The 16,106-nt window shown below is 41.4% G+C and overlaps 1 protein-coding gene across 8 annotated transcripts in view; it reads left to right on the top strand.

Moving 5' to 3' along the window:
* Positions 1-16,106, top strand: part of FRMD3 (FERM domain containing 3) — a 396,369-nt gene that overhangs the window by 121,930 nt on the left and 258,333 nt on the right. Inside the window, exon 1 of one of the 8 annotated variants that reach the window (XM_081520382.1) lies at positions 6,676-6,777. The exons of the other annotated variants lie outside the window; for them this stretch is intronic. The gene's annotated coding sequence lies outside the window, so the exon portion shown is untranslated. Of the gene's footprint in view, positions 1-6,675; positions 6,778-16,106 lie in introns of those variants that run through there. 8 annotated transcript variants of the gene reach the window in all.

Genomic DNA, 16,106 nt, shown 5'->3' with positions numbered 1-16,106 from the left:
AGAATTGTCCTTTTTTATCAATATACCTAGAAAAGCCATTTTCCCCCTTTGATTTTTGTTTTTCTTTTTTTTTTTTTTTCCTCCCCCTCCCATCCCTCTGGATCATCCCACTGCCCCGGCCCCGAGCCCTTGTCACATGCATCGAACATGGAATGGTGCTCTGTTTCACATATGACAATACACATGTCTCAATGCCATTCTCCCAGAACGGCCCACCCTCACCTTCTCCCTCAGAGTCCATAAAATTGTTCCATGCATCTGTGTCTCTCATTCTGTCCCGCATATAGGGTTATCGTTACCATCTTTCAGATTCCATATATATGCATTAGTATACTGTATTGTTGTTTTTCTTTCTGGCTTACTTCACTCTGTATAATGGGCTCCAGTTTCATCCATCTCAGTAGAACCGGTTCAAATGTATTTTTTTTAATGGCTGAGTAATATTCCATTGTGTATATGTACCACAGCTTCCTTATCCATTCATCTGCTGATGGACATCTAGGTTGCTTCCATGTCCTGGCTATTGTAAACAGTGCTGCGATGAACATTGGGGTACACGCGTCTCTTTCAATTCTGGTTTCCTCGGTGTATATGCCCAGCAGTGGGATTGCTGGGTCATATGGCAGTTCTATTCCCAGTTTTTTAAGGAATCTCCACACTGTTCTCCATAGTGGCTGTACTAGTTTGCATTCCCACCAACAGTGTAAGAGGGTTCCCTTTTCTCCACACCCTCTCCAGCATTTATTGCTTGTAGACTTTTGGATAGCAGCCATTCTGACTGGTGTGAAATGATACCTCATTGTGGTTTTGATTTGCATTTCTCTAATAATGAGTGATGTTGAGCATCTTTTCATGTGTTTGTTAGCCATCTGTATGTCTTCTTTGGAGAAATGTCTGTTTAGTTCTTTGGCCCATTTTTTGATTGGGTCATTTATTTTTCGGGAATTCAGCTGCAGAAGTTGCTTGTATATTTTTGAGATTAATTGTTTGTCTGTTGCTTCATTTGCTATTATTTTCTCCCATTCTGAAGGCTGTCTTTTCACCTTGTTTATAGTTTCCTTTGTTGTGCAAAAGCTTTTAATTTTAATTAGGTCCCATTTGTTTATTTTTGCTTTTATTTCCAATATTCTGGGAGGTGGGTCATGGAGGATCCTGCTGTGATTTATGTCGGAGAGTGTTTTGCCTATGTTTTCCTCTAGGAGTTTTATTGTTTCTGGTCTTACGTTTAGATCTTTAATCCATTTTGAGTTTATTTTTGTGTACGGTGTTAGGAAGTGTTCTAGTTTCATTCTTTTACAAGTGGTTGACCAGTTTTCCCAGCACCACTTGTTAAAGAGATTGTCTTTTCTCCATTGTATATTCTGGCCTCCTTTGTCGAAGATAAGGTGTCCATATGTGCGTGGGTTTATCTCTGGGCTTTCTATTTTGTTCCATTGATCTATATTTCTATCTTTGTGCCAGTACCATACTGTCTTGATGACTGTGGCTTTGTAGTAGAGTCTGAAGTCAGGCAGGTTGATTCCTCCAGTTCCATTCTTCTTCCTCAAGATTGCTTTGGCTATTCGAGGTTTCTTATATTTCCATACAAATTGTGAGATGATTTGTTCTAGTTCTGTGAAAAATACCATTGGTAGCTTGATAGGGATTGCATTGAATCTGTAGATTGCTTTGGGTAGAATACTCATTTTCACTATATTAATTCTTCCAATCCATGAACACGGTATATTTCTCCATCTGTTTGTGTCCTCTTTGATTTCTTTCATCAGTGTTTTATAGTTTTCTATATATAAGTCTTTTGTTTCTTTAGGTAGATATATTCCTAAGTATTTTATTCTTTTTGATGCAATGGTGAATGGTATTGTTTCCTTAATTTCTCTTTCTGTTTTCTCATTATTGGAGTATAGGAATGCAAGGGATTTCTGTGTGTTAATTTTATATCCTGCAACTTTACTATATTCATTGATCAACTCTAGTAATTTTCTAGTAGAGTCTTTAGGGTTTTCTATGTAGAGGATCATGTCGTCTGCAAACAGTGAGAGTTTTACTTCTTCTTTTCCTATCTGTATTCCTTTTATTTCTTTTTCAGCTCTGATTGCTGTGGCCAAAACTTCCAAAACTATGTTGAATAGTAGTGGTGAAAGTGGGCATCCTTGCCTTGTTCCTGACTTTAGGGGAAATGCTTTCAATTTTTCACCATTGAGGATAATGTTTGCTGTGGGTTTGTCATATATAGCTTTTATTATGTTGAGATATGTTCCTTCTATTCCTGCTTTCTGGAGGGTTTTAATCATAAATGGATGCTGAATTTTGTCAAAGGCTTTTTCTGCATCTATTGAGATAACCATATGGTTTTTTTCTTTCAATTTGTTAATGTGGTGTATTACATTGATTGATTTGCGGATGTTAAAAAAACCTTGCATTCCTGGGATAAAGCCCACTTGGTCATGATGTATGATCTTTTTAATATGATGTTGGATTCTGTTTGCTAGAATTTTATTAAGGATTTTTGCATCTATGTTCATCAGTGATATTGGCCTGTAGTTTTCCTTTTTTGTGACATCTTTGTCTAGTTTTGGAATTAGGGTGATGGTGGCCTCATAGAATGAGTTTGGAAGTTTACCATCTTCTGCAATTTTCTGGAAGAGTTTGAGCAGGATAGGTGTTAGCTCTTCTCTAAATTTTTGGTAGAATTCCGCTGTGAAGCCGTCTGGTCCTGGGCTTTTGTTTGCTGGAAGATTTCTGATTACACTTTCGATTTCCGTGCTTGTGATGGGTCTGTTAAGATCTTCTATTTCTTCCTGGTTCAGTTTTGGAAAGTTATACTTTTCTAAGAATTTGTCCATTTCTTCCAAGTTGTCCATTTTATTGGCATATAGCTGTTGGTAGTAGTCTCTTATGATCCTTTGTATTTCTGTGGAATCTGTTGTGATCTCTCCATTTTCATTTCTAATTTTGTTGATCTGATTCTTCTCCCTTTGTTTCTTGATGAGTCTGGCTAATGGCTTATCAATTTTGTTTATCTTCTCGAAAAACCAGCTTTTAGTTTTGTTGATTTTTGCTATGGTCTCTTTTGTTTCTTTTGCATTTATTTCTGCCCTAATTTTTAAGATTTCTTTCCTTCTACTGACCCTGGGGTTTTTCATTTCTTCCTTCTCTAGTTGCTTTAGGTGTAGAGTTAGTTGATTTATTTGATTTTTTTCTTGTTTCTTGAGGTACGCCTGTATTGCTATGAACCTTCCCCTTAGTATTGCTTTTACAGTGTCCCATAGGTTTTGGGTTGTTGTGTTTTCATTTTCATTCGTTTCTATGCATAATTTTATTTCTTTTTTGATTTCTTCTGTGATTTGTTGGTTATTCAGAAGCGTGTTGTTTAGCCTCCATATGTTGGAACTTTTAATAGTTTTTTTCCTGTAATTGAGGTCTAATCTTACTGCATTGTGGTCAGAGAAGATGGCTGGGATGATTTCAATTTTTTTGAATTTACCAAGGCTAGATTTATGGCCCAGGATGTGATCTATCCTGGAGAAAGTTCCATGTGCACTTGAGAAAAAGGTAAAATTGATTGTTTTGGGGTGGAAACTCCTGTAAATATCAATTAAATCTAATTTGTCTATTGTATCATTTAAAGTTTGTGTTTCCTTGTTAATTTTCTGTTTAGTTGATCTATCCATATGCGTGAGTGGAGTATTAAAGTCTCCCACTATTATTGTGTTATTGTTAATTTCCCCTTTCATACTTGTTAGTATTTGCCTTATATATTGTGGTGCTCCTATGTTGGGTGCATATATATTTATGATTGTTACGTCTTCTTCTTGAATTGATCCTTTGATCTTTATGTAGTGTCCTTCTTTGTCCCTTTTCACATCCTTTATTTTAAAGTCTATTTTATCTGAAATGAGTATTGCGACTCCTGCTTTCTTTTGGTCTCCGTTTGCATGGAATATGTTTTTCCACCCTTTCACTTTCAGCCTGTGTGTGTCCCTAGTTTTGAGGTGGGTCTCTTGTAGACAGCATATATAGGGGTCTTGTTTTTGTATCCATTCAGCAACCCTTTGCCTTTTGGTTGGGGCATTCAACCCATTTACATTTAAGGTAATTATTGATAAGTATGATCCCGTTGCCATTTACTTTGTTGTTTTGAGTTCGTGTTGAAACATCCTTTCTGTGTTTCCTGTTTAGAGAAGATCCTTTAGCATTTGCTGGAGAGCTGGTTTGGTGGTGCTGAATTCCCTCAGCTCTTGCTTGTCTGTAAAGCTTTTGAATTCTCCTTCATATCTGAATGAGATCCTTGCTGGGTACAGTAATCTGGGTTGTAGATTATTCTCTTTCATTACTTTAAGTATGTCCTGCCATTCCCTTCTAGCCTGAAGGGTTTCTATTGAAAGATCAGCTGTTATCCTTATGGGGATCCCCTTGTGTGTTATTTGTTGTTTTTCCCTTGCTGCTTTTAATATTTGTTCTTTGTGTTTGATCTTTGTTAATTTGATTAATATGTGTCTTGGGGTGTTTCGCCTTGGGTTTATCCTGTTTGGAACTCTCTGGGTTTCTTGGACTTCTGTGACTATTTCTTTCCTCAATTTAGGGAAATTCTCAACTATTATCTCCTCGAGTATTTTTTCATGGCCTTTCCTTTTATCTTCTTCTTCTGGGACTCCTATGATTCGAATGTTGGGGCGTTTCATATTGTCCCAGAGGTCCCGGAGGTTTTCCTCATTTCTTTTGATTCTTTTTTCTTTTTTCCTCTCTGCTTCGTTTATTTCCATCATTCTATCTTCTACCTCACTTATCCTATCTTCTGCCTCCGTTATTCTACTGTTGGTTCCCTCCAGAGTGTCTTTTATCTCCTTTATTTCATTATTCATTCTATATTGATTCCTTTTTATTTCTTCTAAGTCCTTGATAAACATTTCTTGCATCTTCTCAATCTTTGTCTCCAGGCTATTTATCTGTAACTCCATTTTGCTTTCAAGATTTTGGATCATTTTTATTATCCTTATTCTAAATTCTTTTTCGGATAGATTCCCTATCTCCTCCTCTTTTGTTTGGCTTTGTGGGCATTTCTCATTTTCCTTTACTTGCTGAGTATTTCTCTGCCTTTTCATCTTGTTTAGATTGCTGTGTTAGGCGTGGCCCTTCTGTATTCTGGTAGTATGAAGTTCCTCTTTGTTGTGGAGGTTCCTCACTGCGGTTGGGGTTGGACAGGTGGCTTGTCAAGGTTTCCTGGTTGGGGGAGCTTGTGTCGGTGTTCTGGTGGGTGGAGCTGGATTTCTGCTCTCTTGAGTGTAATGGAGTGACCAGTATTAATTTTTGAGATGTCTATGGATTTGGTGTGCCTCTGGGCAGCCTGTATATTGATGCTCAGGTCTATGTTCCTGCGTTGCTGGAGAATTTGCGTGGTATGTCTTGCTCTGGAACTTATTATCTCTTGGGTGGAGCTTGGTTTCAGTGAATTTATGGAGGCTATTGGATGGTCTCTTATTAATTAATGTTTCCCCTGGCTTTCAGTCTTATTCTTGCAGTAGCCTCAAGACTTCTCCTTCCATACAGCCTCAATAATAAAACTTTTAGGTTAATGGTGAAAAGATTCTCCACAGTGAGGGATACCCAGAAAGGTTCACTGAGTTACATGGAGAGATGAGGTGGGGGGGGTGGGTTGTAGTGACCAGGAGGGGAAGAGGGGAATTCAAATGTGGAGAGAGCAATCTAGCCAGTAAGCACTTCCCTCTGTGCTTTCCACAGTTTGGAACCCTCAGAGTGATTCACAGAGATACATAGAGAGGGGGGAGGAAGGTAACAGAGGTGAGCATGAGTAGAAAGGGAGGAATTAAGAGGGGAGAGAGAGATCTGGGCAGTATCCTGTTCCTGAAGTGTTCTCCGGTACCCAGAACACCCTCAGAGATTCACAGAATTGGGTTGAGAAGAGAAGGAGGAGGGTGGGAGATAGAGGTTCCCTGGGGGAGAAGAAAGAGCATCAATAGGGGGACAGAGTGATCAGGCCAGTGATCACACTCCTGAGTAAAAATGGGTCCTAAAGATTGGGTTCTTAAATGTACAAAGTTGATATCAAATATGTAAAACACAGATTAAAAATCTAGAGTAGAGGTTAGACTCTTATAAAACTTACAATCTAAAAAAAAAAAAAAAAAAAAAAAAAGAAAAAAGGGAACAGTGTAAAAAGAAAAAAAAACAGTAAAACAGTAAAAAAAGAAACAGTAAAAAAATGTAGAACAGGAAAAAAACATTAAAAAAAAAAACACAAAAGGTATAAGATATATGTATGTAGTTTGCTTCAAAAATAGGGTTTTTTTTTTTTTTTTGCAAGTTAATAGTGGGTTATGAAAATGAAACTTAAAGGTGTAATAGAGGACTTGAAGAAAAAGGAAAGAAGAGAAAAAAAAATTTTTTTAATTAAAAAAAAAAAATTAAAAAAAAATTAAAAAAAATAATAATAGTAAAAAATATATATATCCCGGACTTTCTCTGGAGCTGTTGTGAGCAGTGTGGGATCTGCTCAGTTTTAGATAGATCCTTATTCCTGCTTATACTTTTCAAGATCTGTAGGTCCTTTTTAATGCAGTCGGTATTAGCTACAGGGATCTTAATCTGTTGGCCTGTCCCTTCCAAAGCACTTCCCTCTGTTTATTTGGCTTCTGTTTGGAGATCTCTTCAGTATCTAATTTCCGCCCTGCATCAAAGCGGTGGAGGTGATCTCTTTAGGTTCGCTTGTTCAATCGTGCTGTGGGGAGGAAGGAACACTGCAATTCTGGCGTGTGTGTGGTAAGCTCGCAGTGTCTCGGCCGCACTGGGTTCGCCCCCGCTCACGGCGTGTGTGCTTTCCCCGTCTACCCTGCTCAGGCTTCAGGTTACTCGGCCGGGGAGCGGGCCCTGAGCTGCGTGCACTTCCCAGGACTAAGCCGCTCAGGTTCAGGCTCCCGGTTACTCCACAAAGGCGCAGACTCGATTTTGCCCGCGGCTTGTGCCGTTCCCGGTCGGAGCTGCCCAGGCGGCCAGGAGTTTGGCGAGGGCGCTGTCCCCTGTTGGGGCGGTGCGGCTTATCACCTCCCTGGTCCCCGCCTCGGTTTACGGGCGCGCCCGGCTCCGGTGTGCTTTGTGTCGGTTCTGGGGAGCTGGTCTCTGGCTGCGACCCTCCCGGCTGCTGTCGACCCTCCGGGATCTCAGGCAGTCTTTGCTTAAAAAACTGGGAGCCTGTTTGCAGTTTGGTAGGGGGTGCCCTCTCTGGAGCCGAGTTTGCCCCTTTCCGGCTCTGGCGGGCCCCGCCTGCCCGCTGTGTCCGGCGGGCCCCGCCTGCCCGCTGTGTCCGGCGGGGGATGGCGCAGTCCGCAGCCGGCTAGCTCTCCTCTGGTATCGCTCAGTCCTTTGTTCTGTGAGCGGGCCGGCAGTGCCTTAGAGTTGGGCTTTTCGCGGGATAGTTCTCTCTCTCGCTGTCCCACAGTTTAGGTTACTATCTCACGTTAGCTCCCTCAGATTGCCCTCGGGGCACTCGGGCCCGGTCTTTACCCTAGGCAATGCCGCCCGCTCCTCTCCGTTCAGCCCCCACTTGCTGGTGGCGGATGATGCGAGCGTCTGGGGTTCTTTGCTGGGAGTTGCTTTAGGCACGTAATCTGTCGATTTTATTTATTTTTCCTCCCAGTTACGTTGCCCTCCGAGATAAAAAATCCTCCCCAACACCCGCCGGTGAGAGGGTTTCCTGGTGCTTGGAAATTCCTCCTCTTTTACGACTCCCTCCCCGGGACGGGTCTCCGTCCCTAACTCTTTTGTCTCTCTTTTTATCTTTTATAATTTCTCCTACCTCTTTTGAAGATAATGCGCAGTTTTTGTGAAAGCCTGACGTCCTCAGCCAGCCTTCAGAAGTAGTTTTGTGAAGTTTGGTCAGCGTTCAGATGTTCTTTCGATAAATTTGTGGAGGAGAGAGTGGTCTCCCCGTCCTATTCCTCCGCCATCTTCTGCTCTCCCCTTTGTTTTTCTTTAAAATGCCTCTGGTACACAGAATTCGATCAATCATAATCCCTAGTTTATGATACACTCACATCATTGGAACATGGAAGATAGCCCTCTTTTTTGTTTATAATAATGTAATTAGTATCCATAAACCTGGGACCTTAGCAGTAAATAACATCTAACATATGTATATTCTCCAACCCCATCTTTCTGCTTCATTCTACCTGGAATAGAATTAGAAGAAAGAAAGGACAAGAAACAGGAAAAGTTTGTTAAAAATTACATGCTTAAAATTAATCATTTGATATATTAGGCAAGAGTCGGACACAACTTAGTGACTGAACAACAACAACAACAAATAGTACTTCTATTTTAATTTTTTGAGGAACCACCAAACTTTTCTGTAGCAGCTGCACCAGTTTACATCCCGCTAGATTTCCAATTTCTTTACATTCTCATCAGCACCTGCTGTTTCTGTTTTTTTTTTTTCAATCAATAACCACTCCAGTGGGTATGAACAGGTAGCTCATCGTGGTTTTGATTTGCGTTTTCCAAACGATTAATGATTTTGAGTCTCATTTCATGTTCTCAGGACTCTCTTAGAGATCTTATGAAATTATGGCCTTTCTCTATAAAAAAGCAAACATATTTTCCCCACACACATTTGCAGAGCATCACAGAGCCCCTGAAACCCGTATGGGGAGTCACAGGCCTAGATTTAGAACCCTCCTTAGGGGATTGACATTACAGTTAGGTGGCTCTCTCTAAGCCATTGCTGTAAAGAGAATGAACTGTATAGTTTTACCTTTTGTTAAGTGTGAGAAATTCAAGACCCTGATGCTGGAAAAGATTGAGGGCAGGAGGAGAAGGGGACGACAGAGGATGAGATGGCTGGATGGCATCACCAACTCGATGGACATGGGTTTGGGTGGACTTAGGGAGTTAGTGATGGACAGGGAGGCCTGGTGTGCTGAGGTTCATGGGGTCGCAAAGAGTCGGACACGACTGAGCAACTGAACTGAACTGAAATTGAAATATAAGTCTTTGGACACAGGAGTTTTCATTTGCCAGAATATAGTTTTGGGATAAGAAATAGAAGTAAGAAGGGAAGCCAGTCCTGGAAAGATGAGTAGGGCTGTGGTTCAGGCAAAGACAAATGGGCTAAGCCTTAGAGCAGCGTAAATAGTATTTTAGGATGTACTCATGGAGTGAGGTAAGAATCTGATGGCTCTTCTCACACTGGGAGTTCAAGTCTCAGTGGAAAAGGACAAGCAGTATGTAGATTCTTTTAAGGAAAAGATCCAGACAAGGCCCAAACCTTGGAATGTCTAAGGTGTGGGGAGGAGGGGTGGACAAATGGAAGTCCTGGTAGGTAGCACTAGGGAAGCCTGAAAACAGAGGTAGGGATGGTCAGGGGACTGAAGATTCAGGTCAAGAAGCTAATACGTGAGTTGTGGATGATATCTAGAAATACTAGGGCAGGGAGAATACTTTTGCTCCATAGTTTCAATCAAATGATGCTGATGGTTGGGACAAAAACCTTCTCTTCATCAGAAGAAAGACCTTGACATGGGAGGGTCTTGGTAACCAGCTAAGAGAAGTACAATCAAGGATTCATTGAGGATGCTGGCAACAAAGCCTTTATGTTCTAGGAAGGGAAGCAGAATGTGATCAAGTTCTGTGTGAGACCATCAGCCAGCTGGCCCAAGATCAAGCTGGTCATCTGCTGCCCTTGGGGCTGGGCATAACCCATGACTGGAGAGAGGCTTGGACACAATCCGGGGTACACCTGATTCAGAGACTTCAGATGTAGTAGTTGGAATTATCCAAGGCAGTGTTTTTCAACCTTGGCTGGGCATTAGAGTCACCTGGGGAAATTTGCAAATCCTTGTGGTCCAGCATGCTCCAGACTTATTAAATCAGAATTTCTAGGAAGATGAGGTGAGATCCAGGTATCAGTATTTTCTAAAACCATCAGTGATGCTGAAGTGACCCTAAAGCAAGAACCTCTCATTTAAGGGCAAGCAGTCAGACAGTAATCACACAACCTAGTTGTCTTTGAAAAAATTAGCTCTCAAGTAATTTTGATTAAAACCAGGTTGCTGAGTTCAAAACCATTTCCCTCATCTCCCTCTACTCATTCAGGGGGAGATTTTCTTGGTCTAGTTATCGAAAGGGTCTACAGTGAGCTTTTCAAATTTCATGTGCATACAGATCAGCTGTGGGTTCTGATGCAGCAGGTCTGGGGTAGAGCCTGAGAGTTTGCATTTCTAACAAGCACTTAGGGGATGGTGATGCTGCTGGATCACACTTTGAATAGCAGGATTCTGGGCTCATAACCGTGGAGCTGGTTTTCCTTCTTCTTTTATTCATCATATTTGTGGAATGGTGCTTACTACCTGCAAGATACTTTGCTGGGTACTGAGAATGTGTTGGTGAATAAGAGACAGCCCTTGCCCTCCAGGATCATAAAATCTAGGAGGAAAGGCAATGCATTCATTGCTTCATCAAACATTACTTAAATATAATTATGATTAGAGCCACAAAGGAAAAAGTACAGACTTCTATGAAACCGTGTGATAGGGAGTCTTGATCTAGTTAGTGGGACAAGATTGTGACTCACGAGGTAAAGGAAGCCCCAGGAGACCCATGTTGTGTACTGATGCTCACTCTGGTTGTGGGAAACCGGTGACTTTTTCCTGCAGTTTCCAAAAGTATTGGCTATATTTAGCGTATTAACCCTCTTTTCCTGCTGTACATTTTCCCATGGTGGCCTCAGCCAATCTCTTGACTTTTCTTATCCACCCTATCTCCACTTCTGCCTCTCTTCTGAGCTCCAGGTTTCTAACTGTTGATGAACGTCTCCAATTTGGAGACACCTTAACCCTTAGAACCCACATATTCAGGGAGCAAACTCCTCACCCTCTTCACCACACCAGCTCTGACGGTGTCACCACTATGTTTTTAACCGTTCAAGAAAACACCCAGCATTTCGTTTTAACCAATGTGGACTTCATTATTGTTGATTCAAGGAAGCAGCACATATTTTTCTCATCGTTGTTGTTTAGTTACTCAGTCATGTCCGACTCTTTTGCGACCCCAGGGACTGTAGCCCACCAGGCTCCTCTGTCCGTGGGACTTTCCAGGCAAGAAATACTGGAGTGGGTTGCCATTTCCTACTCCCCAGGGGATCTTCCCAACCCATGGACTGAACCCATGTCTCCTGCATTGCAGAATTGTTTACTGCTGAGCCACTTGTCTACATTTTTCACATAGGATCTGAAATAGGTACACGTTATGTTCGTTTGATTCATGTAGTTACTGAAGTTGAGTATACTCAGCCAATACCCACTCAATGAATACTGTTTAAATAAGTGAGACCTGGGGAAGAGAAAAGTTAGAGGTTGTTCATTTAGTCTGATTATTTTTGTTGTGTATTTTATGTGCCTTAACTCATTTGCTTCTCCCAGGACCTTTCTAGGCAGATATTGTTGCTTTTCATAGACAAGGAAATTGAGGCTAGTGTGTCCAGGCAGTGGATGACAATAGCATGTGAACTGAGTTTATTCCAACTTCAAAGACCATTGTGTCCTTTTACTAGGCATCACACTTAATACACTGTAAAGTGTTCTCTAAACTTGTTATTTTAATGAATATAGTTTTTGAAAAAAAAGCTTTTTCAAGTATTATGAATGCTTTTTCCTGAAATTTGTCAAATGAAAATCAGTGACTAATAAAATCAGATTTAATTACTTGACGATAACTGTGTCTAACCTGCAGCATGTACTCAATAAATATTTGTCCTCTTTCATGGATTCAGATATTCTCTATTTTGGTTTTCTTTGGATTTATTTTCTTCTTCTTCTTGTGGTTCAGTCGCTCAGGCATGTCTGACTCTTTGTGACCCCATGGACTGCAGCACGGCAGACTTCCCATCCTTCACCATCTCCCAGAGTTTGCTCAAACTCATGTCCATTGAGTCAGTGATGCCATCCAGCCATCTCATCCTCTGTCGCCCCCTTCTCCTCCTGCCTTCAATCTTTCCCAGCATCAGAGTCTTTTCCACTGAGTCAGCTCTTCACATCAGGTGGCCAAAGTATTGGAGCTTCAACCTCAGCATCAGTTCTTGCAAAGAATATTCAGGGTTGATTTCCTTTAGGACTGATCTCCTTGCTGTCCAAAGGACTCTCAAGAGTCTTCTTCAACACCACAGTTTGAAAGCATCAATTCTTTGGTGCTCAGCCTTCTTTATGGTCCAACTCTCACATCCATACATGACTACTGGAAAAACCATAGCTTTGACTATATGGACCTTTGTTGGCAAAGTAATGTCTTTGCTTTTTAATATGCTATCTAGGTTGGTCATAGCTTTTCTTCCAAGGAGCAAGCATCTTTTAATTTCATATTAAATTTTTTTCTACTGAAACATCTTCCAGAATACTAATTCTCTCTTCAACTGGGTTTATTCTGCTGTAAATCCATCTGTAGCATTCTTAATTTCTTCAATTACGCTACATCTTATAGTTCTAGAATTTCCATCTAACTTTTAAAATATATGGATTTCAGTGTATGCTGAGATTTTCATCTTGTCTATTTTCTTAAACATGCTCTTCAGTGACTGTTAGCCTAAGTCAAATAACTTCTAAGAACCCCACTATCTGGATTACCTCTGAGATGATTACTATTGTCTGATTTTATTTTCTTCTTGGTCTTGGTAGTTTTTAATTGGATCTTGGGTATTACAAATGAAAAACTGGGGAGACTCTTGATGATATAATCTTTCACAGAGGATTTTTTTCTTTAGCTTCTGGCAGGCAGGCAAAGTTTTAGAGTAGGAGCAGATCATTTTAATTCAATCATGAAAGGTGTAGCTCTTCAACTGAACAATTGGAGTGTATACAAAGGCTTCTTTGCTTTGATGGGTTCTGAGTTCCAGTGATATCTCCTTATTAGTGGTGAGAGCTCTGCTTAGTTTACCATCCCTCTAGCAGGTGTTTTTCTGCTCTGCTCCTCTCTTTTCTGTGAAGTTTACAAATCACCAAATGCCTAAGTGGTGGTGGTAGGGAGACACTGTGGGGCAACTTCAGTCTTCCTTACTCTGGATCTTGGCCTTTCAGGTTTTGGTTGTCTTAGTAACTCTTTGATACCTTCAAAGAGAATTTTTTGTTTGTTTTAAAGTTTTGTCTAGGTTTTCTGTTTGCTTGTCTATCATTGCTAGAAGGTGTTACTTGTTTTTTTAAAGTCTTAAAATTTAATTAAAGCTGGATTTTGATTCATCAGATTGCCCCAGAAACAGGTGCATTTACATGCACAGGAGAAAGATCTGTTTGGGTTGTAGTCTAGTGTGCTATGGGCTCCCCATGTGGTGCTAGTGGTAAAGAACCCACCTACCAGGCTCTGGAGATCCTGGTTTGATTCCTAGGTGGGGAAGATCCCCTGGAGGAGGGCATGGCAACCCACTCTGGTATTCTTGCCTGGGAAGTCCCATGGACAGAGGAGCCTGGTACAGTCCATAGGGTCGCAAAGAGTCAGACATGACTGGAGTGACTTCGCATACCTGCTAGTGTGCTACATGTTTGCCCCACAAGAATCTTTGACTTTTCTCTCATCATAACTTTTGCTTTGCATTCTGAGGAGGTAACTCAAAAATGAGTGAATTGAATATTATATACTTTACCAAATGTAGAATGGTAAGTTTATTTAGTAGGAAATGGCCTTAAATAAATGATAGAGACAGGCTCTGATTTCTAGTTTGGTCTCCCAGACAGTAACAAAGGGCAGTAATTCTTCCACAGGGAAAGGGAAAACTATGATGATTTCTAGTGGTCTCACCGTGCTGGTATTTTTAGTATACTTTGTCTTTTTAAAGGTTTGCAATTTTGAAGGGTGTAGTAACACGCTTTGAAGTGTTTTCGGTGCTGTTTCTCTGTGTTTGTGTCTGTGTATTGATAACGTGTGTGTGCACCACACACACAGTACACAGCCTTGTTTTTGTGCTCTCTGCTCTCTTATAGGCATTGAATGCAAAAACATGAGTTCTCCTCAATCTCAACTTCTAGGAAAGTGAAGAAAATGTAAACCAGAGGTTGCCAGGAGTTTATGGCTGTAGATTTCATCACCTTGCTGTCCTACCTGGAACAGATGGATCTGTCCCCATTTATTTGTTTTTCTGCTTCCCTCTCTGCCAGCACTGAGCCTGAATCCTGAAGGAGGTGAAGGCGAATTCCTTGTGATAATTTTGAGGGAGGAGCCCCAACTCTTCAGAGAGCAGAAGTTGGCATGAATACTTTCCTTCAGAGGGTGTTTTTTCCCATTTGAGCTTACTGACCAGCCTCTTCCTTTCCTCTCCCCCTCCTCTTATTTTTATGATTGTTAGTGGTATTATAAATCAAGTGGATGATGCTGTTTCTAGGAAACTGGAGTTTCGTTGTATGGAAAGTCAAAGACATGAAAAATGAAACATCACTAGAAAAAACTTGAACAGCAACAGAAGTTGGTAAAAGAGGAAGTATGACATGGAGAGTACAAGTTCTGCTGTAGAAATCTGATGAGAAAGGGGCACTTGACTGGAGTCACATAGAAGCTTCTGTGGACTTGAGAATTAGGAATTGAGGATTAGGATTTAGAGTTGGCAAGGCACGGGGTGGCCATCTCTTTTGGGGAGACTAGACTACAGAAAGGCTTGGGTTCGGGAAGAAGCAAGGTGAGCTTAGGACCCCAGAGTGTCGTATAAGACCATAGGGAAGACATGGGGGAGATGAAGTCCTACTATGGAGAGCCTCAAAGTCCAGTTGCTGGTTGTGTTTGGACATCCTACAAACAAAGAGGGGACCCTCCAACGTCTGCAAGGGGGTGTACAGTGATGCTTATTTTAGAAAGGTTGAGTCAACAGGTACAGAATGAGTTGGGAAGGGTGATCCCATAGGCATGGCTGTGACTCCGTTGAGGGTAGTGAGGGTTGGTGACTTGAGGCAGATTGGAGTGTGCTTTTTTGAAAGAACGGTGGTGAAGGATTGGCTCTGAATGGAGGCTATTGGCACTTTATGCAAATGAAAATTATGTGCATTTGAAGTAGTATAATGTAAAAATATTAACAAAAATTATTTTATAGGAACATTTTTGAAATGACCCAAACCCCTTTGTCTCACCTGTGACAGTCACCTCTCTTGATCTAGCTTCTATACTTTACAAAATGGATCTATTCACGTGAAAAGCAGTTTTTCAGTAAGAAGAATCTGACTTTTCTGTTAACTTGCAATATAAATTTAGAGAGTTATTCTCATGAAAGAAAAAAAAAAAAAAACCCCTAATGGAATTCCCTTGTGCCTCTAAGAGGAGGAGCTGGGATGGGATGGGTCTGACCTCCCTGGGGTGGATGCTCATGGCCTCACATGAGCTGGTGTGGTGTTCCTTTGGCTGGTGTTCTCCTTTCTTGGTAGCATTGTCCTCATTCCTGACTCGAGAATGTCTCCTCCATTGTGATGGTGCCTGGGTAAATGCCAATCAGGAATATCCGTCATATCCCACAGGGTGTCTGAGGGAGCCACTCTCTCACATGCGCTACCGTTGTAGTTTGTTCTGGATGAGCATTTCCTGAACTGTGGGCCATGGGACTCTCTTCTCTTGTCAGGAAAGGAGTTCTTACAGAATTCAGTTTGAGAAATGCTGCATGCTTTATGCCCTGCCTTGAGTCTTCTCTGAAGATCATGGTGCCCATTAGTACCTTCAGGGCTCTGAGAAGTTGGGCAAACCAAGAGATTGGCTGAACATTGTTCAATGCGGTGGTCCCTATACTTATTTGCCTATGGAACACTACTTGTGCATTACACTTAGTAACACCGGAATCCAGTTCTTCCAGGTGGCCTCTCTGAGAGCAGCAGAGTCCCTTCAGTGGATGAGCAAGTGAATGTCTGTAAGGTCCTGCTCTGCACTGTCGCAGTGCAAGGGGATTTACACCTATTCTTGCATTCTAAACTCAGAACAGCCCTCCCAGATCTGAGGAAACTGAAGCTCAGATGTGTTGGGACACCTGTCTAAAGCGACGCAGTTAGGAGTGACAGGGCCAGAACTGGAGTCCAGATCAGCCCAAATCCAGGGTGGGACACCTTTGCTAGCTCTCTGGAGAGTTTGAGGTTCTCTCAATAAAA

The sequence above is a fragment of the Giraffa tippelskirchi genome, chromosome 1, assembly GCF_054371585.1.
Source record: "Giraffa tippelskirchi isolate mGirTip1 chromosome 1, T2T-mGirTip1v1.2.pri, whole genome shotgun sequence".
In the NCBI taxonomy this organism is placed as follows: domain Eukaryota; kingdom Metazoa; phylum Chordata; class Mammalia; order Artiodactyla; family Giraffidae; genus Giraffa; species Giraffa tippelskirchi.
The sequence above is the reverse complement of the archived record's forward strand: the minus strand, read 5'-3'. Positions and strand labels throughout refer to the sequence as shown.